The sequence below is a fragment of the Calonectris borealis genome, chromosome 2 (assembly GCF_964195595.1).
Source record: "Calonectris borealis chromosome 2, bCalBor7.hap1.2, whole genome shotgun sequence".
NCBI lineage: Eukaryota > Metazoa > Chordata > Aves > Procellariiformes > Procellariidae > Calonectris > Calonectris borealis.
The window spans coordinates 145861563-145883902 of NC_134313.1; the positions used below are offsets into that span (position 1 = coordinate 145861563).

Sequence of the window (22340 nt, forward strand, 5' to 3'; positions counted from 1 at the left end):
CAAAGGATGTCAAATTTATGTGTAGAGTAATATTGCCTAGCAAGCGTTTCTGTCCGAGCAGGACTATAACTCAACAGCGGTTTTTGCATCATACCCTGCCCTCTCTGAATGCAAAGTCTTGTATATAGTCAGGGCAGTTTTATCACACCCCTGAACACAATGTTCTCCCGAACCAAAATGTAGCAGGGGCTTCCTTCTCTAAAATCACACAACTTTGTTTCTTGCAAAGTTTGCATTTGATGATTCATTCAGAGAAGCTATCTAAAGACACAGTATCTGGTAGTGCCTTCCAATCAGCTCAGAATACCTCAAAAGGTGCTTTGGTGTGGAACGGCAAACACTTTGGGATAAGGAAAATTCTCCACTTTGCTTTGTATGCGGCAAAGTAACACAGCTAGATTTAATGGCTCGTTCAACAAAAGCTTTTCTGTACCTTAGTATCTGCCTTGAATTCAACAGAATCGTTTCATCATCTCTGTTTTCAAGAAAACATTCCAAAAGGTAAATAGTGTGAGGAAAAACATAGAGATGTTAGCCAAGACCCATAAAAGAAAGAAATATTCTTACAGGGAAGAAAAACATAAAGAATTCATTGTATATCTGTCAGCTGCGTACATCTCATCATTTTTGCTTTGTCTTTCTCACAGGCCTATTTTGAAAACTGGCATGCTACATAGCCTAAGCAGAGTAACCAAATTCAGAGTACTGAAGTAAACATGCAATTATTGCCATGTTTTTAAAATGGATATGAACGGTCTGAGGAGATAATGAAAAAAGAAATAACCCAACAACACTTCAGGAATAGTGGCAAGGTGCTGTAATTGTCAGCCGATCAGACAAGTTGGGCTTGCTCTGGCAGAAACAGTCTTCCCATCGGTTGCAAAATATGCACAACTCTCAAAGAAAACACACAGTCCTTTATGCCACCATTGGCTTTTTTTGTACAGTCGTTACTGAAGAAGTGTGAACACCAAATGTGTTGTCTTCATGTATTTAAGACATTGCTGGTGAAAGCATAAAAATCCTTACAAAGATGCAGCGCTGCAGTGGAAAATCAAACAAAATCAAACACAAAAGACTGAAAGAGTACATGCCATGTATCAGTAAGCAAAAGCTTAATCTTCACATAGTTGTCTGAAATCACAAGGTATCCAAATGCGTGCAAGGTTTTAAATAAATTGTGGGGAAAAAACAGGGTCTTGCCAGCTTCAATTTTCTTTTGAATGAAATCCACCATAGAGAGAGAAAGGAAACAGGCCGTGGTTCCTTCCTGGTGTCGGCCTCCTCATTAGGTTTTTGTTTCCCTCCTCCAAACTGGTAAATTTAATCCTGTAAGGAAACAATATAAATTATAATAAGCCTCACGAATTGCATGTTTTAATGATTTTTTACTTGATAAAAAATAGGTTAGTCCAAAGCCGGTTATGAAGACACCAGCTCAGAGCAAAGGACAGACTTCCAAAGCACTTTTAAAGCTGGTACCTCAAAAACATCACTGTTTTCAGGGTGGTTGCCTAAGTGAGATATATTAATCTATATTCATGTATCTCTGCCCCAAGCACTAATCTTCAGAGGTGCCATCAGCACTCACATTCTCCGTGGAAATTATAGGCAGCCATGAATAGACAGCTGGCTCCTCTAAAGGTGGACACACCCTGTCAATGCAAAGGAAGGTTGCTAAACGCTGGCACAGCTTCAGGAGTTTACAAGCTGGTTTTGCCCCCTTTCTCATGGAGTCCCTAGCGATCACCTTCACAGCCATGCTTGCAACTAGCTTCTGAAAAGGTCTCCTCAGGTTTGCTTCCCAGGAGTTATCTGAGGAACCCTGGGGCATGTCATGAACACTTCTGCAACACAGCCAGATCACAGAGCTCCTTGTTGCACTGCATTTACACGTATTCACCTTTATTTCGGTGTTTTTCTATTAATAGGCAAATAACTAAAACCTCTCCTTTCATATACAGAAAGTAAACATTATATCAATAGCTTTGCTTAACATTGTCTTTCGCACTGCTGCTGATTCCTGTTTTTATAGGCTCAAAGCAGTGATTGGACTTGCAAGAAGGTACCATGTTTTCGAGATCTACACAAAACAGGAGGCAGGCTGAGAACACGGGAAGCGTTACTTTAAAACAAAGCATCCAACAACTGCAAGAAGAGCCAGGTGAAGGCTAAATGAAGGCTTGAAGGATGGGAGCCATTGGAAGGATTTTATAATTAACATATTTAACTCTTAATAAATGTCCAAGTAGAATTCTATGCCAAGTAATAAAGTGACACTTTCTGAGAAATTCTGTAGTTTTCTAAAGTTCAGAATATATTTGTTTTGCAAGGTTTTTCAAGACCAAAGATTGTAACTACAGAGCTGCTATATTTTTAAAATGTAGTTGCAGGAAGACAGTCAGATATGGAGGAATTTTAGCACTTAAGAAAAAGAACGCTGAAATATTCATTGAGCATGGAACTGGTTTGTATTAGCATGTCCTAAAACTATTTAAATCAAACTGGATGCAGGTGCCAGTGAATCTAGTCTAGCCCTCATTTCAAAAGCAGGAGAAAAACAAGGCATCAGTTTTGAACTGCAGTTTCAAGCATAAAATTTTAATTGTGGCTTTCATCAAAACAGCTTAATCATTACACAACGTCTAACTTTCATAATTTCCAGGGTTCCTGTCGCGGTTCTTGAGAGCTCTTCTTCTGCCCTTTAAGCACCAGAATACCTGAATTGGATTAACAAAAGCCTGTTCTTAATGATGTGTGGCAGCATCTTGGGCCCTCTTGGAGCTTGGTCTACCACCTCTTGAGTCCTGCTTGGGTTGGTTCCTAAACGCCTCTGGAGTTTGTGTGGAATGTCTATTCCACATGAAAGTCCCACTTTCTCCAGGGTCTAGGTGCTTGGCTGAAGTGCCAATAAATCTTTTTTCAAGGAATACATTAGAGTTGACCCATTTAGATTACTCTTCATACGCTTAAAAAGAAAAGCAGTGTTTGGAACATGCAGAGATTCACAACTGCTTAGTGGTGAAACACTGTTGACAGTATTCCCCAAACTCCACGTTCCCCTTCCTTCAAAAACACTTTTATGGATGACCTCTTTGGAGCCCCTCCTTATAAAGAAGCAGCTAGACTCCCAAAGCTCCTTCCAATGTTGAGCTTGCATTTTACCCCACACTACAGCCGTGGAAGGCAGGCTTGCAGTTTGGAAGCCACATCTGCCCAGATCCAGAACAGATGGCCTGATTTCAGGCTAAGCCCAAATTGCTGGAGTTCCAGAGACTGGCATAAGCAGCAGGGACATCTAGGACAGGTAACCAAATGATCTGGATGGAGTTACCAATTGCTCAGATTTGAGAATAACTGCAATTACATTAATTACACAGAATTCTTCCTTTCTGTCAGTGGACCTCAGGACAATTTCTAAAGGAGATGAGCATCACACTTCTCCCAGGATTGTGCTACAATTTCTCAGTGACAATACAACATTGCTGGCTTCAAATTTGGCTCTGTAGGCAACGCTGATGACATGTTCTCCAGGGCAGGGCCTGAACCTGTGCAATGGGGAATACCTTCATCAGAAGCTTAGCACTTCCAGAATCAAGTCCTAGAACATTAAAAGCTTCCGTAGAAATGAACAAACTGACAGCTGCTACCATTTAACACAGGCAAAAAAAAACTTTGCATGCTGGCAACCACTGCCAGCACCAATGCAGACCAAGGGCAGAACGCAGAGGACTAAGAAAGGGTAGCAGAGGTTACATAAATGTGCATGGGACATTGCAAAGTTTTTTGCTGAACCCCGTTTGTTTTCCTGCTCTGGCTCAGTATAAGGCAGTTGACAGTTTTATGATCACAACTCCACCAGCTCCAGCTTTGCTGGGTCCTGCTGTGCCAGTGCTGCAGCTGGGGTAACTGGTTTCCCGCGAAGCCGAGAACCTGTGGAACAGTACAGTGGGCAATGCCACCTCCTACCTTCTGCATAGGCTCAAAATTTAGACTAGATCAAAAAGTAAACTCCCTGGCAAAGAAGGCAATTTGATGCCACATTTCCCCAGTGGTTCTGGCTGGGGAAAGCTAGAAGACAGCACAACTGGAACCAGGGAACAGCTGATGGTCACAGTCTCTCTGAAGCCGTGTTGAAATGCACCGCCTGCCCAGTTCGGGAAGCTGGTGTGCATGACAGCCCCCCGCTGCTCAGACCAGCACCCTAATGGCCAGGTTGTTCTGAGGCTGAACCCTCAGTTTTGGCTGCCGAGACAATTCCACCGTGTATAAAATCTTTACATGATCTTTGACTCAACAAACAAGCCTGGTGGTTAGGAAGATATACACTGGGAATATATCACATTTGCATCTGAATCCCTAATTCACTGTATGTTTATTGTCGATTCAAAGTGGAGTCAATCCCTTCCCTTGGCCTCGGAATGCCCTTGTGGAGTGCCAGCCTTCTCCTGGGCTAGGGGAAATAGAGGTCTACCTATGCTGAGGCAGAGGAAGAAACCGAACACGGATATGCCACTTCGCAGAGGAGGGCTGTCATCGCTGTGCTGTGGGACAAGATGTCCTTCTCTTCGCTTTGGTTTTTTTTTAAGATGAGACTCATTGTGTCACATCACATAGACACCTCCCCTAAACTGGAAGAAGAGAAGGGTGTCTCTTTGTCCACAGCAGAAAATCCACAAAAAAACCAACATGAAACTTTAGATTGGTGTGAACCAATCTTTTTATTAAAAAAGCATTGTTTCTTCAGTGGGGCTCTGGAACTGAAACATCAGTTGTTCACACAACCAAGACCTGAGGCACGGTCCTCTACACAGTGCTGCCATTCAGTTCCCAGATGGCTTAGAATTCCACATTTGCATTTTTTAAGATATATTTTAGAAATATCCTTGCTTAGAATTGAATACATTTTCCTGATCATACAAATCAAAGTTTTGCCTGGTGACTTGGCAGATTGTGTTTATGGCCTCTGGTCACAGCTTTGCTTATAAAAGCGTAAATTGTTAAATGGAATATTTACAACTTGTGATTTCCCAAAAGCAAAATAGGGTTCTTTCAGATCTCCTTTGGGAAAAAAAAAAAAAAAAACAACAAAAACTGAAATGTAGCAGACTGCCTTAAAAATGAACTTGTATTTTTTCACCTCAGGTCCAGGTACTTTTGGTTTTCATGATGTCTCTACTAAACCTAATAGAAGATTACAAGCAAGTTAATGATGTGCTTGAAATATCAAGTGACCTAAATCAAATAACTCAATTGTATGTTTGTTATCTAGAGAAATCATCTGCTACATACATCCTGTTTGTCCCAGATCCCGAATGGGATAAAATAAGGTGTTAACCCACCTTAAAAATGGCAGAGGCCAACTTCAGAATGCAGTAGCTGTTGATGTAACAGTGGTTCTAGGAAGGGATACGAAAGCTGTAATTTAAACATTAATCATGCTCTCAAGACATGAGGCAGAGGAGGGTGACTAAATCCCAAATATTTTTCTTTATTTTAATTAGTAAAAGAGTGTCCTTTCCTTTAAAAATGCAAATCACTACATGCTCCTTTTGGCAGCATCAGCATCCTTCTCTAGGTGCTTTTAATTTTTGTATAAATTATCACATAGGGCAGAGCTGTGCTCCCGCAGAGTCCTTAGCATGCAAAGCACACTCAGAATGCAGGTCTATTTATGTTGCAGCTGATTTAGCATTATTATAAGTGTATTCATTCTACAACGTCAGATTTAAAATAAAAATGTGAGCTGACAACTGGAAGTACTGTATTCGCTATGAGCTGAAACGTTTAAGATCATCAACAACATGCATGTTCTTTCCGCTTCACCATACACACACACCCCACAGATACTGTTCACCCTCTCTAAAAAAAGTATACTATTAACAGGTGAATTTTTTCCCCACACCTTTTATTCCTACCTTTGTTAGAGAAGTCGTTTGAAAAAGCCAACCAAACATTATCAATACTATTTGCGCTCAGATAATATCTACATGCAACTCGTTGCTATAAATATTAATTAATTGGATCACCAATACCCATAATGCAACTTTATTTTGACCTACATGCCCTATGAACTAGATATTTTTTGGATTCAATTTTCTTAAAACCAACTGTCAGCATCATGTGATGGAAGAGATGAAAAATGAAAATGAGCGTTCCTGCTGTGCAGGTGAGTGACCTGTGGGAGACAGCTCTGCCTGCTAGGATTTTTACACGTACCATCAGACACAGACCAATTGATTAGATCATCTTATACCCGCCACCAACTAGGCTCAAGAGACTAATTAGAGAGAGTACTGCCTGCGCAGGCACCCCATTGACACCTAATTTGCTCAGCCAAAGCCTTTGGGGAGAATGTATTATCTCTGCAGCTGCACTTCATGCATTTCTGATTTGAGGCATAAGCAAGGAGTACTTCTTCACTCTTTTGAGCAAACTGAGTATATAAGCCCTTAAGTGCTAAATACAGAAGACAAATTAAATCTGGCCAGCCTCCCATAAATTCTTTTTCCCCTTCAAATAAATATATACATATATACATGCATAGACATTTTATATCTGTGTCTAGAGTATACTATATAGTATGTGCACAAATGCAAACATACAAATAATATGCACGTATGAGTCTGAATGTGTGTGGAAAGCATGGGTACATGAAGACATTTCTATACACATATGCTTTAAAATATGCAATTGTCACACTGCACAGAGTGCTCTCTTTCACAGGGAAGTTTTACCTCTGTAAGATTTAAAAGAAATGCAATTGTTCTAATATATGAAAAATAAATGATCTGCAGTATTGTTAGCTCAGGCTCTGAATTACCCCATGGATGAGGCTCAGTAGACTGCTGCCTATAAAGTTGCTCTGCATATCTTCAGAGGTGTTAGTTCAAAGATTATTTCAGTACACAGCCTAGCTTTGTTGAAAGCTTTTCTTCGATGGACTATACCTTGTTTGTGTTTTCCCAAGGAATACTGTTCACTAAGGCTAAATATAAGATTACTAAAATTGCTTTCTGCTGGGCTTTAGTTTTCTCTAGTTATCCATGCCCCAAAATACACAGAAGAGGCAAGACTTAAGGCTGTCATTAAAAATTTATTTGAAAAAAAAAATTGACACTAGAAAAACTATGATTTTTTTACAAACTGAGAAGGGTTTGAAGAAAATATTTTCTGCTATAGGCTGTTATGTGATGCCTGAACTCAAATACCTCGTAACACACAGGAAAATGGTGGATTTGCATCACTTCTAAAATAGCACTGGAACAAAATATCTTCTTTTCTGTGATGTGTCTACAAAGCAACTTTCAGGAGTTGAATGAGGCTGAATTATTACAATTTAATTTCAGCTTGTGTCAAAGGCCCGTGTTGACATGGTCAGTTTAAAGTGTCAACTCAGGATCCTGCACCGCCGTAACTAAAGAATTAAAGAAGCCTTAGCTAAATATGTGCTAGTCACCTGTGTGGCCAAAACATCAGATGTAACCTCCTTTGCCAAGTACACAATGAATGCGACTTCCAATCTTTTTCGTAGGATGGGGCATAACTTAATGAAGAGAGAACATCCTCACCTTCCTCGCTTCACACGGGCCACATCTTTTCCAATTCACTTTACATTTCTTTAGCAATATTTAATCTCATTTAATGTTTAAATGACACCTCTGGATTATCTTGGCAATGGTTGGCTGTTACTCTTTCACAGACGCAGCACTGTATGGGATACTTACACATTATAATAATAACTACTATCAGTCATTAAAAGTAAACCACATTTCACAAATAAGTAACAAAGGATTTACTGATTAATTTTTTCCTGCTCTTTTTCCCCTGTGTCTTAATTACTGCGTTGGTATTCTCATACACACTGGATTTCCCAGACTCTATCCTCAGTGATGAAAATTGCTGTATATTCTTCTCTACAGTTCTAACATATGAATCATAATACAGATTGCATATGGACACGTTCCTGTTCTAAGAATTCTTCTTCCCACAAAGAATTTTTCACAGGTGGACTTTGCCTCTGAGCGGAGCACCGCAACTCCAAATAAAGGGATTTGCGTCTGGGAGGTGACTGCAGTTTCAGGGTGGGTGCGAGGGGATGACCCTAAAAGAAATGAGTGCTGGACAAGGACTGTAAACTAGTCAGAAAAGAAAAGTTAGAGTAGTAACACAATTATAAACTAAATGATTTTATAAGTGTATGTATATTAAATAAGTGACATAACCTTTTAAAGGTGAGAGGTGTGTTTCACAGTGGATATGGGGCTGGAAAGCAGAAAGCAAGACTTCGGCTTTGCTACTGAATGTGACCACAGACAAGTCACTTTATCCCCCTGTAACCTCTGTTTTGTAACAGGGGCTCTGTTTTATATCCCAGCCTCCCAAAATGAGTGCCCAATTTTAGCTGGAGCCACCAATAGTTCAAATTACATAAATACACTTAAATTTAACAAAAATGCAATATTAGAACAGCCACAAACTTTGGAAGTTGTTGAAATCCTTACTTGGACTGTGAGTTTTCTAAATTGTACCTTTATGTACAATAAAAGTCCAAATTGAAAGCCCTACATCACCTAGGACTTTGTAAACATGCATCCAACAGCCCAGTGTGGGAGGCTGATTCTGAAGAGCCAAAACTTACCCTTAAATTATACACCAGTTGCTAAGTAGCATATATGCGTATCAATAATTGCAAACCAACCGTGCATACTTTGCACACAGGTCTCTCCAAAATATTATAATGAACTCCTTCATAGTGTGTCTTGCTAGGAAAAAAAAGGAATACAAGTCCTGATTCTCACTGTAATATATTTTATTCACAATATTAACTTCCAATGATATTTGATAACATGACTGGTTTCACAGTTGATTTGTAGGTGTATCTTTCGCTTTTGAGTGGCTGTGGTAACTTCCAAATTAGTTTTCTCGGAGTCTTTCAGCAAAAATTCTTTCCTACCCTAGCTGCCCACAGCTGAAGTTTTTTCTTTGAGTTGAGAACAAAGTCCACAAAGCCTTTTACAATTACCATTTGAATAAGGCTTCACATGAAAAATGGCCAGGACTGAATCCACTACATGTCTTCTAGTTTTCGAGAATAAAGCACAGCCCTCTGTGAGTGAGCTCTGGGAAAACTAATACTTCAGACAAATATACTACAAAAATAGCAGTGTTATTGAGCTCAATATAGTTTGCAAGCAAAGCCATAGAAACCTTATTAAAAGCAAAAAAGCAAGCTGAGGATTTTGGTACACATCAAGACCAGAAAAATATTAGTGCTACTTGTTTGCAAGAACATACTTCTCAAACCTGACAAACAGCCAAATCCTTACAACTTCTTACACCCTCCTGGTTTGTTTTTCCTTTTCCAAAGGCTTCAGGATTCAGTGTGTTGCTTATATTTTTAATGGCTTAAAGATTTGTCTCCTCTGAAATTGAATCCCTATAAAGGCATAAATTTTCACTCGTGATTATATCAGTAGAAAAACTGTAGGATGTAACTCAAAAGTTTTCTAGATTCCAATATGCAAGAAACCCAAACGAGCCCTCGCCAACCCCCCTTCTTTTTCTTTTTTTCCTGACTAACGTGATGTGTCTAAATTGCTATGTTTCTCACCCTGATAAGTTGCAAAAAAGCCTGCCAAAGAGGAACTGACTAACGTGAACTGGAGAAATGCTGTCTCCCTGGATCTATAATGAGACAACCTAAACCTACAATTTTTGCCAGTGTTTGACACAATGGGATCCTTATCTCAGCTGTAGCACCAGCTCTCTACTCTGAAACAGATAAGTAAATGCTATGCCTGAACAAAATTTGTATGTAGCTTAATTAAAACATCTGAAAGAAGAAAAAAAATAAAAAAGGAGCCTATCAGTTATGGTTGCATAGAACTCAGAAAAGGAAATACCTGTTGGAAAATGATATACAGCCATTAGTGCTCTGGTTAACAGGTTTATTACTGGTTTGAACCCCTCTCTGGAGAAAAGGAGCACCAGGAAGAGCTGGTGAAGAGATTTCCTCATTGCACTCTCTTGCTAAACCAAACAGCCAAGGGCCTGGAGATTCAACCACAAGCAACTGGGTGCAAGTGAGCTGAGCTGTGGTACCCTTCCACTGTGTCTCATCTTTCTGGCAAAGCCAGCTTAAGCAAGTCCCACTGCTCACAAACCTCACTCCTTATTCCTGCCCTGCAACTTGTGTCCCTGTCACTTGCCCTGATAAAACTGTCTGTGGGACTCCCTGCACACTGGATCACTAAAAGTGTCAGAAGTGGGACAGTCATCCAGTTTATACCAAACTTATAAACAGTTGCACCAGCACAACTAATGGAATTGGAAACTGAGGAGGGAGCAAGAAGGAACTGCCTGGATAGAGCTAGGCAGAAATTTATCACGGTGTTTTTGCCTGCAAAGACAAAAACGTGGAATTACATCCTTATTTTTCATCAACAGCAGTTCCCCAGTGCATTACTCATAACAAAGCTTCACTTTCTAAAGTCTGAAGCCACTTCCCAACTCACAAATGGCTAATTATTTTCAGGTATCCAGAAACACAGTGAAATCTGCCTTAGCTGGCCGCTTAGGGGAGCAGACAGAAGTTGTCGCATAATGACCTACTAATTAAAAAGGAAGAAAACCATACTCAAAAGATCTGGGAATACTCGTAAGATTGCCTAATAAGGATAATCTCCTGTACATGCTTCAAGGGAGCAGCAAACAAGAGATGGCTGGGAGCCCATGCCTCTGACTGAAAGTTCCTTGGATTTTTTTGGTTGGTTTTCATTTTTAAGCAATAAAAATACGTTGGTCTGCCAGCATATCAAGGAGATGTTTAACAATTTGTGAAGCTTCAAGTCATATTTAACCAGACTTCAGAGACTTTAGAAGGGATAGAAAAGCTTCAGATTCTTTATAGGTCTGTATCTAGCTTTGAATGAAGAATACAACCCTAGAGTTCAGGGAGAGCAGGTCAACTCTGCCCCAGTCCAAACATCATGAATGAAACTTATTGACTGCCCGTCTCAGGACTGATGGTCACTGTTATTTAACAGTACTATTTATCTACTTGAACTTAAGCATATTTCTTCTATTTGAAGCACAACAGCTGACCAACTCAAAAGCCAAATGAGATGATGTGCCTCACCATCTCCCTCCCCTCCCCCCCACCTACCATAACAACAACTAAATAAATTCAGAGAATTTATTTGGAAATTTATTCCTGTTTTCCCCTGTCATGGTTTTTATCCCCAAAGCGAAGTCTGCTGGAGAAAATGACATATGATAGACTAAATGCCTGCCAGATGACTCATTAGCATTCACCTCCTCCCGAAAAATAAGCACTGCCTCATGCAAAGATTAAAGTATCCATAGGTACTTAAAAATAGGACATTCTGTATACATGTGATTGTTAATGTTAGCCAAGTTAGTTCTTGAGAGATAAGTGCTCTTGGAACAAATTTAATGCTTCTAGTGTAATCAGTGCAAAGTAGCTATGGGATAGTCTTGAGATGGGTGTGGACCATTTTGCTAGAGAAACAAAGATTCCTTGGAACTTAAAGATACCTCTGCAAGGGATCACAACACTATAAACTACCTTAGTCCCCACAGATAAATGCTAAACATTAAGAAAACAAAGTGTGAATGTTTATCATTACCAAAATCATTGCAGTAGACTGGAAGTACCTACAGGCAGTTTGGAATTAAGTTATATTTGTTAGTTCTTTGGAGAAGAGAGAATGAATGTTCAGCTGGAGGAGGAAGAAGAAAAAGGGATGGGTAAACTAAAAAAAAAAGAAAAAAAAAATCAATTTTCACCTGTATTTTTATTTTTGTTAGTGTTTTTCCTAGAGTTTTTTTCCAAAAAGGAGAGTACTTTTCAAATCAGCAAGGAATTCTTAATTAATATGGAATGTGGAGTTATGAATGCCTTTGTTTTAGCTTGACAGAACGGACATCATTGCAGTTGCATTCTGGATAGCAAAGATCCTTCTAGCTAAGCACCATCTGGTTATACATTCTATTTGCTGCTGTGGCTTTTCAGAGACTGAGCATCATGCCAAAGTGGTCATGTCAATTAAAATACATTTTTTAGGACAGCACTGCAACCCTTAAGCACACATAAAATTAGACAGAATGCAGACCTCACATGCTGAATCAGAAGGATCTTTCCCACAATTATAGTGTATTAAATTAATGGCAAGTTTAAGTAATAGACATGTTTAAATTTTGAAATATATTTCCAAATACCATTATGTCCAAAGCTCTTAAGCTATGTGTCCACCCACACCATGAATGCCATACAATGGTATTCAGAGAGAGATCAGGAAGTCTTTGGAGTTGACCTTTTCAAGCCTGAATTGTTTCCCAACCCAACAGTTCTGAAGACTACAATGGGGCAGGGAGTTTAGGAAATGCAATGGTGTCTATATGGAATACTGCTTGCCTCCATGCTCATTCCCTATAGGCTCTGCTGGTACTTACCTGTACAGCTCCCACTTGGGATTCTTGCTGAGAATCTATAACATTAAAAATAGTTACTGGCAGCTTTAGGCCAGCTGCATTTTTTCCTGCCAGTTCCATTTTTACATACAAAACCATATGGAGCGCTGAAACAGAAATACTTCCACAGTGCAGTCTCTGTGGCATTAAATGGAAAAAATGTTCCAGAATTGGCACCTCTACAGAACATCACTACAGCAATGAGGATATCCTATCTAGCATATAAAGAGATCACAAAGCAGCTCAGTTATTTTATTTCTCAGTGTTCCCACTCTGGCTGTGGTAAGAACCTTTTCCACATGTATGACTAAGATGTTCAAATATAACACATCATTTGGGAAATCCAACATGCGGTACTTCTCATAGACACAACTTTTAGAAACTGTGCAGCATCCACACCCTTTGAAAATCAGGCCTCCTTCAGATATTACAGAGGCTTCCTCCCCACTCCTAATTGTATTTTGAAAGACTTATATGTTTTTAAAAAGCAGTCTCACACACTTGAGAGGCTTCATACATGTGCAACAATGTCAAATCAGGTGCAACATACTGTGCATTTTGCGGTATGCAAAGACAGGGATCATGGTAAGATGGAGTACTAAAGGCTGTTCTTTCACTGCCATAAGCATCATTTTCCTTGTAACTGCAAGAAATACTTAATCTTTTTTTTTGAAGCTCCATTATAAATGTAAGGTTTTGCATAGCTCATTTAAATAGTTTAAATGACACAAGGTTAAGAACAGGAAAACCTTTCACCAAAGGTGGTTAGTCCTTTTCAAAGATTTCATATTATTTGAAGCTTACTTTCACTGCATTCTTTTACCTTGGCTGCTTCCCAAGTGGGTATAAGTTAATTAAATAGGATTTTGACCCTTTAACCTGCCCTATAAACTGCATCTTTACGTAACTCTATTTAAATAAATCAGATACAAAAACAATCATGTAGCAGAATATGTATTTTTACAGCTGCGGAAAAAACAAACATGTCTATTAAGCTTATTTGTAAGTACTTAGTAGTCAAAGCAACAGCCAAGACTCATGGATGATTTTAATTAAAATAAATCTGGGTGGGCACATAAATTCATTTACGATGGCTTTTCTCAAACTGAAACTTCTCTAGCATTACTGAACAGCACTGCACTACAGTAAGTCCTCATTTGTTCGTGGCGACTGAAGTTCAGTCCACCTGATTAGCTTGTATTCATCTTATGAGTCATGTAAAGTGTAGCTAGTCTTTACGAAAAATATCAAATGTATGAGGCTGAAAACTGTTACAAGGACAGAAAGAAAGAGAAGAACAGATGGGCAGATAATAACAATACAGAACGATACCCAGCATTTCTATAACAGGCATGCTCTGGGTCTAATTATCAAAAGAAGGTGAAATAGATGCACCAGGAGAACATCGTGTTGCTCTCTACAAACAGATAGTGTGACTTTCTGTATACAATTATCCCTTTTTACCTTAAATACAAGCTTTTGAATATAAACACTGCCTATTATCTCAGATTGAGACCCTATCTCATTATCTCAGATGAGACCCTTCCAAAAAATGATAACCTTCTTTTAATTTCATCCAGAAACAAAATACAATTTCGGTATGAAGGATGATAACAGTTACATATGTAAGAAATGAGTAACTAGCTCACATATAAAGAATGAACAAAGTGCCTAAGTGATGTGTTCAGGTCTCCGCCTGGGCAGTGACAAAGGCGCTGCCACTGGAGCCTAAGCACCGATCACATCTCTCGCCCCCAGCAGGGACTTCATAAATTGAGTTCATCACAGACTGAAATCCTTCCAAAATATAGGCCTTTGGTTTGATATATTAATAGTGATACTATCTAACCGCCTTACTGGTGCATTATGCTCTGATTTTGCAGCCATTTGGTGATAAATACACACATATTCAAGAGTGTTAGATTTTGATCATTGATTGGGACATATTTGCCTGTTTCCTGACACTTCTCTCAACCCGTCATCGCTGAACTAACTGCAGGAAGGTGACAACAGTCATGTCATGCATAAGCAGCCCCCGCCCCAGCGTGAGCAGAGAGGTACGGGCACAGGCGGGGAGGCAGACCTGCACACTGGCTCCCATCTTCTGAGGTGCAGCTGATCTCCTCATTACAAGTGCTTGGGGTTTTTTAATGGCATCACGCACCGTGTTTTGTCCACCTTTGTCAAATTACATTAGACCGGGGTTGTTACCGTGCACAGGCTGTGATAACAAAGATTAATAGGAATAAACTCTCCCATTTTTCGCATTGCACAGAAGTGGATCATATACTCTCACCAGCGAGGTTTCTCTGCCCCCTTTCACTATCCCCGAAACAAAGGTTTCTAAAGTAAGGTCCAGCAGTAGAGCATGCCCAAAGTAAAAAAAAAAAAAAAAAAAAATTGATCAAAAAAGGCACTGGAAATTCTGGAAATTATAATAAATAGTTTAAAGGCATGTCAGCAGCCTGTAACTCTCCCTCCTCAGAACATTTATATCCCTACAAGTAATAACCGACAATAACGGTACTGTAAACTCAGAGATACATACTTTGTGCTTTGAAAGGGCTTTGCCTAGAGTTATTTTAATTATTTTCCTTATATAGTAAGTGGAGGATGAAAAAGAGATTTCTGAAATAAGAAATGTTATTGTTAACTCACTAATCACAGCTGAGGGACTTAGGGGCAGTCTGGTTTCTGAAATATCTTTGAGCTTATTTTACAGAATTGACTAAGTTGGTGGTATCCCCCTGTCACATGGATTTCAATGCAAGGCACCAAAACTTCCTTTATGCAGAAGTACAATAGACAACACTGGACGCTGAAATCATATCCTGGAAAATTTTAGAACATTAATATTTGAAACAGGGGATTTTTATTAATTTAAAGAAGTTAATTTTTCATTTGTAAATGCCTATTTATGAGGTGATTGAGTTTAGAGTTGACGTATAACATACACGCTATGTTATTTATTTTTCAAACATAAAATACATATCCCTGCTGTTTTGAGAAACTCCTGACCCTTAAGAGTCAAAGCAAGGGCTTGATTTCTCTCCTTTGATTCTGGGGGCCCCACATATGAGGGGGTTATGAGCTTCCCTGTTTTGCTTCTTGACATTCAACATGCTTATGGCTTGAGACCAATGGAGTAGCTGGGGGCAAACCGGGTGTCAACAATAGGTAAAGCCACCGAGGAGACCTTGGGTAAAAGCCGAGGCGACAGCCAAGGAGCCCAGCATCGCAGAGCAGACCAGGAGGGCAGTCTGCAGCTGAAGCCAGGCAACCACACAGCTACAAACTATGAGGTTTCGCAGCAGAAGCTGCTATAATATGGAAATAGATTCTTACCCTCCAGGCCCATATGTCATCACACCAAGCTAAGCTGAAGCTGCCAGCTAAAATGGGCAATTTCACATGAACTTGGCAGAGTGACTGCCAACACAGAGCTTGTTTTCCACTGGTGCCACCCACTCTGCTAATCCAATTCTGGCTCCTGATTTGCTTTTAAATAATAATGAATGCAGCAGATGGGAGGGGAAAACGTTCCTGGCAGTTGAGCCAGCATGCCAGTGAAGCTCTTTGCTTTTCACATATCTTGTGCAAACTAGCTCTAAATGCAATGTCAAGTGATTAATAGTGGTTAAACAAGAAAGCCAGGATTTGCCATGTTCTCAGCGATTCAATCTTTGACGAGGACAGGCAGGCAAACAAAACAGACAGAAGGATAACACCTTGAAAGAGAAAGAACAACTTTCATAACATTTAACTTGGATAAGGAGAGGGATGGACTCCTCTTCCCATCCTTGCAAATACCAATTTTTTGGGAGGAGGGGGGTAATAAGGGGGAGTTAAGCACTACAGCAGTATTAAAAAATACCTTTTGTGTCAAACACCCAGTAATCAGGACAGGCACTATTGAGTGTAATCTTATGGCTGACTCCGTTTTGACAAGGAGAGGGGAAACAGGCTGAAGCGCCAGGTTAGGGAACAGGGACGTGACTGTCAAGAAAAGGGGCAGAAGGAGACACGGAGAGGCAGAGGGCAGACGGCAAACAGCGTACAGCCAGGAGGCTACACGTCTTTTCAGCAGCAGCAGTAGGACCTGGGTCACACAACATTATCTCCTGTCCAAGAACCAGCAGGTAAGCTTGTTTGCACAGTGCACTGTGTTTTCTCTTGTGTCAGCCTGACACAGAGGATAATCACCTCCTACTGCTACCTACTGGCCTCACACTGTGGGTTGAAAGGTATGAATCCCACTGACAACACATCTTGATGAAGGTGAAAGAAGGCATCAGTATGATTGCATACACCGACAGTTTTTTCTTTCACTTCCTCAGTTTCTGAAAATTTGGGAAATTACAAGTCCTGAAATGAGTTTAAAATGCTTGTGCAATATTGGATCTAATCCCTCCTACATCTGTAGTAGTCTTTAACGTGATTATTTGCTTGCCCCACAGTGAGACCCGTACCACATTCACTGTTCAAACTATATGCTGCTTCTGTAAGACAAAATTTTTTATTGAAAATAAGACCTTTGACTCCTTTATTGTGGAAGTTGGAAGGTCTCAAGTAAGTTGAGCAGGAGATGATAAAAAGTAAGAAAGTTTCAGTAGCTGAATGCCTAGAAAGTTGCATTTGAGTCCTGCTTCTGCCATAGCTCCTACATGATGCTAGAAAAGTTTTATCAGAGCTCCTACGTCATGCTAGAGAAGTTATATTAACCTATTTCATTTAATTTTTTTATAACAGGAATTCACTTGGCAACTCTCATTTTCTGTATAATCCAAGATGGTTCCTGGCTTGGGCTGCTGATACACTGAGCATTCACTGCTCCAACTGAGGTCAATGCAAAATGAAATCCAATCTGAACATATTAAGCACTAAAAGATGCTAGGAGCTCTGAGAAATCAGGCAAGAAAAATTGATTTATTTTTAACAATTGCCATTTTAATACCTGTGCCTCAGCTCCTAGTGTGTAAAATGGACACCTCCGTACCATCTTAGCTCATGGAGGTACTGTGAAGGTGGCTTCCCAATGCTGTCAAGGAACTAAGATACAGTGCATCACGAAAAGCCTCCATGGAAATTAATGATTGCGTATCTGGTGCAGGCTATGGATGGTGTAGCCATAATGCATAGGATCAAACACTGAATGATGAAGATGAAAAGAAACATTAACTATCCATCTGTGTTCACAATCCATTATCCTGTAAAGAAGTGATTTGAGGTCCCAAAGAAATAATAGTAAATGATCCTGTAAATGAAGACTGTAGATGAATGCATAAACCACAGGTGGAGGAAATTAAATTTGAAACCTTGATTTTTGTATTTCCTAACTACTGTTTGAATTTGCCACTTTAATAACGTTCTTGAAGCAGAGTTTAGGAGAAGACAGTGTTGCTAAGAACTAACGGTACATCTTTGCAGTTAGTCACATAGAATGAAGAGATTCGTAATATTAAACATAAGCCTGGCTCAAATTTACTATAATCTTCTACGTCTTTCAACTGAAATATTTTGTCTGGTTTGATGTTGCAAGACCACAGTAACATAATTTGAGACAGCAACCTTTGATAATACAGGATAACAGATATTCCATTGTGTAAATTTTATGATCTCTGTTTTTCCATCTAATGTAGGGACTTTAGCGTATGCCTTCTAAAAACTGAAAGAATTTCATACAGGCATCTGTACTGGCCTGTTCTTTGTACTAATTAAATTAGTTTCCTGTTGAGTAAGTAAAATACTGGCAGCCAGGAACAGTTGGGGAGACAGCTCAGAGGCTTAAGCACTGAACCATGAACTTTTCTATTTACTACAATATTAAACAAGTAGACACTCTTGCTGACATTACAGGGAATGAAAGAGCATTCTGTTAAGATATTTGTTTCATTACTGTTCGTGAACTACTGATCTTCTTAAAGAGAGATTTTTAAAGATACAAAAGGTATTTCATTTGATACAGTTAACTAAATAAACATATTATTTGGTTTAAAAATACGTGCGTCAAAGTTAAAGATGAATTTGAACTTCAAATCTAAGGGGTCAAAACTCAGAAGGGAGAAATAAGCCAAACAGCCGCCCAATAACCCAGCCTTATCTCAGGCTCTGTACCTCCAGTCTAACGATCACAAAAGTGAAAACTTTATACAACGCACAGGTCTTCGGCCCAAGCACCTCACAAGTGGTGTTGACACCTTGAAGGATTAGGGCAAGAGACATCATGTCTCTGATCTTCTATTCTAGTGGCTTTCAGCAACTGCTGGAGAGTGCCATACGTATAAATAAAGCATAATGACAAAGAAGCGCACGCAGGATATGAATGGGAGGTCTAAATAGCCATCCTTACTTCAGTTTCATTTTTCCTTGTAATGTAAGAGCTCTTAAAGTATTATAAATTGTTTACATTAAAATATACATGCTTACCACACTACATATACACTGAGACTTTGTGTGCGTATATTTAGCTCAAAGCTAATCTCTGAATAAAAGCCCTTTCTGAAAATAGAGATTTATAAAAAGAAACGCTGATAAACTTTCAGCTATAGGGACTCTAGTGGTCAGTGCAAAACAGCATTGCAACACAAAACCTGTGTGATTTTGTGGATCACCCCATAAATCTCCCTTTGTCCCATGAGTTTAAGTTTTCAGCCAAGAAAAACAACATTCTTCATAAAATTAATGAAAACAAGCTGCTCTTTGCCTACAGAAAAAGATTTTTCTTAATTACATTTTTTGCTTTGAATCATATATCCTGTAGTTTGATTAAATCCTCTTAGAAGTCAACTAAAAATTAGAGCTTTGCAGCGTGAACCTCAAAGGTGGTGTTTACTTGGAGAATATAAACCCACTGTGCCTTTGGAAGCTGATATTTAAAGCAAGAATAAGAGCAATATGCAAGACAGTTTTTATTATTTTCATTATGTCACTGCATAAATTTATTTTCAGGGCTTAGAGTGTGCAGAGAAATATGATCTGGCCAATGTATTTATTAGAAATAAATGGGCTGTATAAATGAATGTAGATAAAGCAAGAATACTGGAATTCTGGTTAATCCCTTGAGGCAGTAAATCAGGATTTCTAAAGCACTTAATGCAAAATATCTGCATCAAGGGGTTAAATACATAAAATATGAAAAGTCAAAGACAAGAACTAGATTAAAAGGTTACACGGAGACGGTGCTGAAAAAACTGGAGCCTGCTGCTAAATAGATATCCAACAGACATTTATTTAGGTTCACTGGCTGCAGCAGCCGCTGGCATACTCTAAATGAACTCATACAACAAACAAAAATCAAATTCTAGTGACAGTCTTTGATCATTTTTTAGTACCAAAGCAGAAAATTTCCTTGCAAGAACCAAGCTACGTGGACATGATTAAGCTAACGCAACTAATTGCCCTAACTGAAAAATAAAAATGCCAGTTGTCTATACCCTCACTGCGTCCTTATGGTCTCAGTAGTTCAGATGAGCCCCGTATCCTTCCTGGCAGACTGAGTCTAATCCCCAGTGGAGACAGCAGACATGCTGTGAAAAGACATCACTCATTAATTTAAGCACTAATTTAATCAGTTCCTATTCACCTGAAAATCTCCCTGCACTCCAGAGTGAAACCAGTCCAAAGAACTAAGCCTTTGCTAGGCCTAAATCGTAATTCAGACTGAAGAACAATTTTCTTTCACTCTGGCTCCCAATGCTTTCATACACAAAAAGTCTTCCACAATCTTTTTTGTGTGTACTACTGAAGAAGATCTACTTTAAAAAAAAAGCCCAAACCCCCAACCACCCTAACTAACAAAAAATGAAAGTATTGCTGATACAAACAGCAAGTTCCCTCAGATTCTCTGCGCAGCAGATGTATTCCTAACACGACTGCAGCCATCACCCATGACCAGTAAGCGTTGGCTCCAAAGCTCAGAGGTGCACTTTGTTGTAAGTTATGAAGCAACAAGACACACCTTGATATACATATATTTCTGCTTTTATGCACACACATGGATAAAACTGAACTTCATTTTTTTACTACTATATGAAGACTGTAGCCCTGACCCTTTAAGGGACTCCTTGCAAAGAGACCGGTACCCACACAGAGCTTATTTGAAGTCAATGTGGTTTTCCCCGTGGGAGGCAGGAAGAGACGGGAATTACGGAGTTAAATTTGTGTATTAGTATTTTCAACATAAATTAAATACTTGCAGCTAAAGCAATAAATACTGAAATCCTACTACACGTTGATACCTTTAGATCTTCGGGAAGGCAAGCGACCTCGATCCTGCCTCTGTCGTTCTAAGCTTAAAAGTTTTAAATTTTAAAGGAAATATAGTCCAGATTGAGACAAGAATTCCTATTGCCCATACTGGCACCTCTAGAAACTTCACTTGCTTCAGTAGGTCTTACTCACATCCCTAAAGCTAAATATTTGTTCAACTACATTCCTAAATTGAAGTTTGTATGAACAGGAGATGAAAAGAGACTTTTCTTTGCATGACAAATTACAGCGCTCATCACTTTTGTTCAGCAAGGTCATATCAAATACTGTTTCACAAATCAAGGAATACCCTCAAATTCCTATGAAGAGATGCAGAGGATTAGCTCTTGTACACATCTTTTTCTGGGTGGGACAAGGCTGACAGAATCTAATAAAACCCTGAGCGTGAGTAATATGTACTTGTTAGACCTTTTTACCTAAAATTGATAGTATAGAAGTTAGTTCCTAACACCAAAGTTTTCTTCCTCTTCCCACCTCTTTGTTTTTTACTGTTAAACATACACATCTGTATTAGACTCAACATGAAGTCATTGAAATGAACATTAAAATGAACTTCTACTTTATCTCTTGAAAGCTTTGGTACCCTAAAAATGCATTTTAACAGGCTTTTACATCTTGTTTTAATGTTGTTATCTGCCTGTGGAGTACCCGTATCACCTAGATGTTGTTAAACTGTAGCCCAGCTGAGCAAGCTTTAGGGCATTTTCTCACTTGTTATTTGGCCTCTTGATTATCACTCATGCACAGAAAGAAACTACCAAAAAATGCCCAGGGAATAGCTACTATTTTAAGGGAAGATATTGATAGAATTAGCTAACACATCAAAAATGTGTGAACTGTGACTTGTGCTCATTACGCACACATTTTATTTGTGAGAATTGGCTATTGTGATTACCATACAGTTGTCAAAATTCATTGTAAAATGCCATTCTTTGGACAACTCAGTTTTACACTGACACTTAAAAATACTATATGAAGACAACAGACAAGTACTTACTTGGGAGAAGCAAATCTTGGAAAAAAAGGACACTTTAATCACTTTTTAAATTCATTTCACAAAGCTGATACCTTTACTCCCATGGGTCTGAATGAGTGTGTGAACGTACAGGGAACATGCTATCACAGCACTGTTAATTTGTCTGGAGTTGACCTCTGAGGAACAGTTTGTGTCATCGTGGAGCAAAAGTGCTGGTAAAATATTTGTCTAGATAAAAGACCTCAAGCAGTTAACCTGCTCAGCAGAGGCAACGCAACCGGGCACCAGGATAATGACCTCTACCCAAATGGGGAAGGTACATCAGTGTAATACTATGACAGCAAGACAAAAGATGACGGTAGCTCATCAAGAAAACATTAGCAATGATATAACTCTTGGTATTGTATGTGAATGAAATGCCTTAAGAAGTACAATGCCAACCTGTTTTTACCTAATAATGATTTAAAGTTTTAGTATTTTTTTTTTTTAAATCACACCCAACTTTGTTCTTCTGTTGCATTTTAAACTCCATTCCATTTTATTTTTTCTTAAATAAAAATCCTGATAGAAGTAAATCTACAATGTGGGTAAAAGTTACCAT

At 39.1% G+C, this 22340-nt stretch overlaps 1 protein-coding gene across 2 annotated transcripts in view; it reads right to left on the reverse strand.

Annotated features, from left to right (window-relative positions):
- Window positions 1-378: 378 nt before the first annotated feature.
- Window positions 379-22340, reverse strand: part of CDK14 (cyclin dependent kinase 14) — a 330096-nt gene continuing 308134 nt past the window's right edge. The window contains exon 15 of one of the 2 annotated variants that reach the window (XM_075143809.1): window positions 379-1329. The gene's annotated coding sequence lies outside the window, so the exon portion shown is untranslated. The remainder of the gene's footprint in view (window positions 1330-22340) is intronic. The other variant, XM_075143808.1, reaches the window with a different exon arrangement.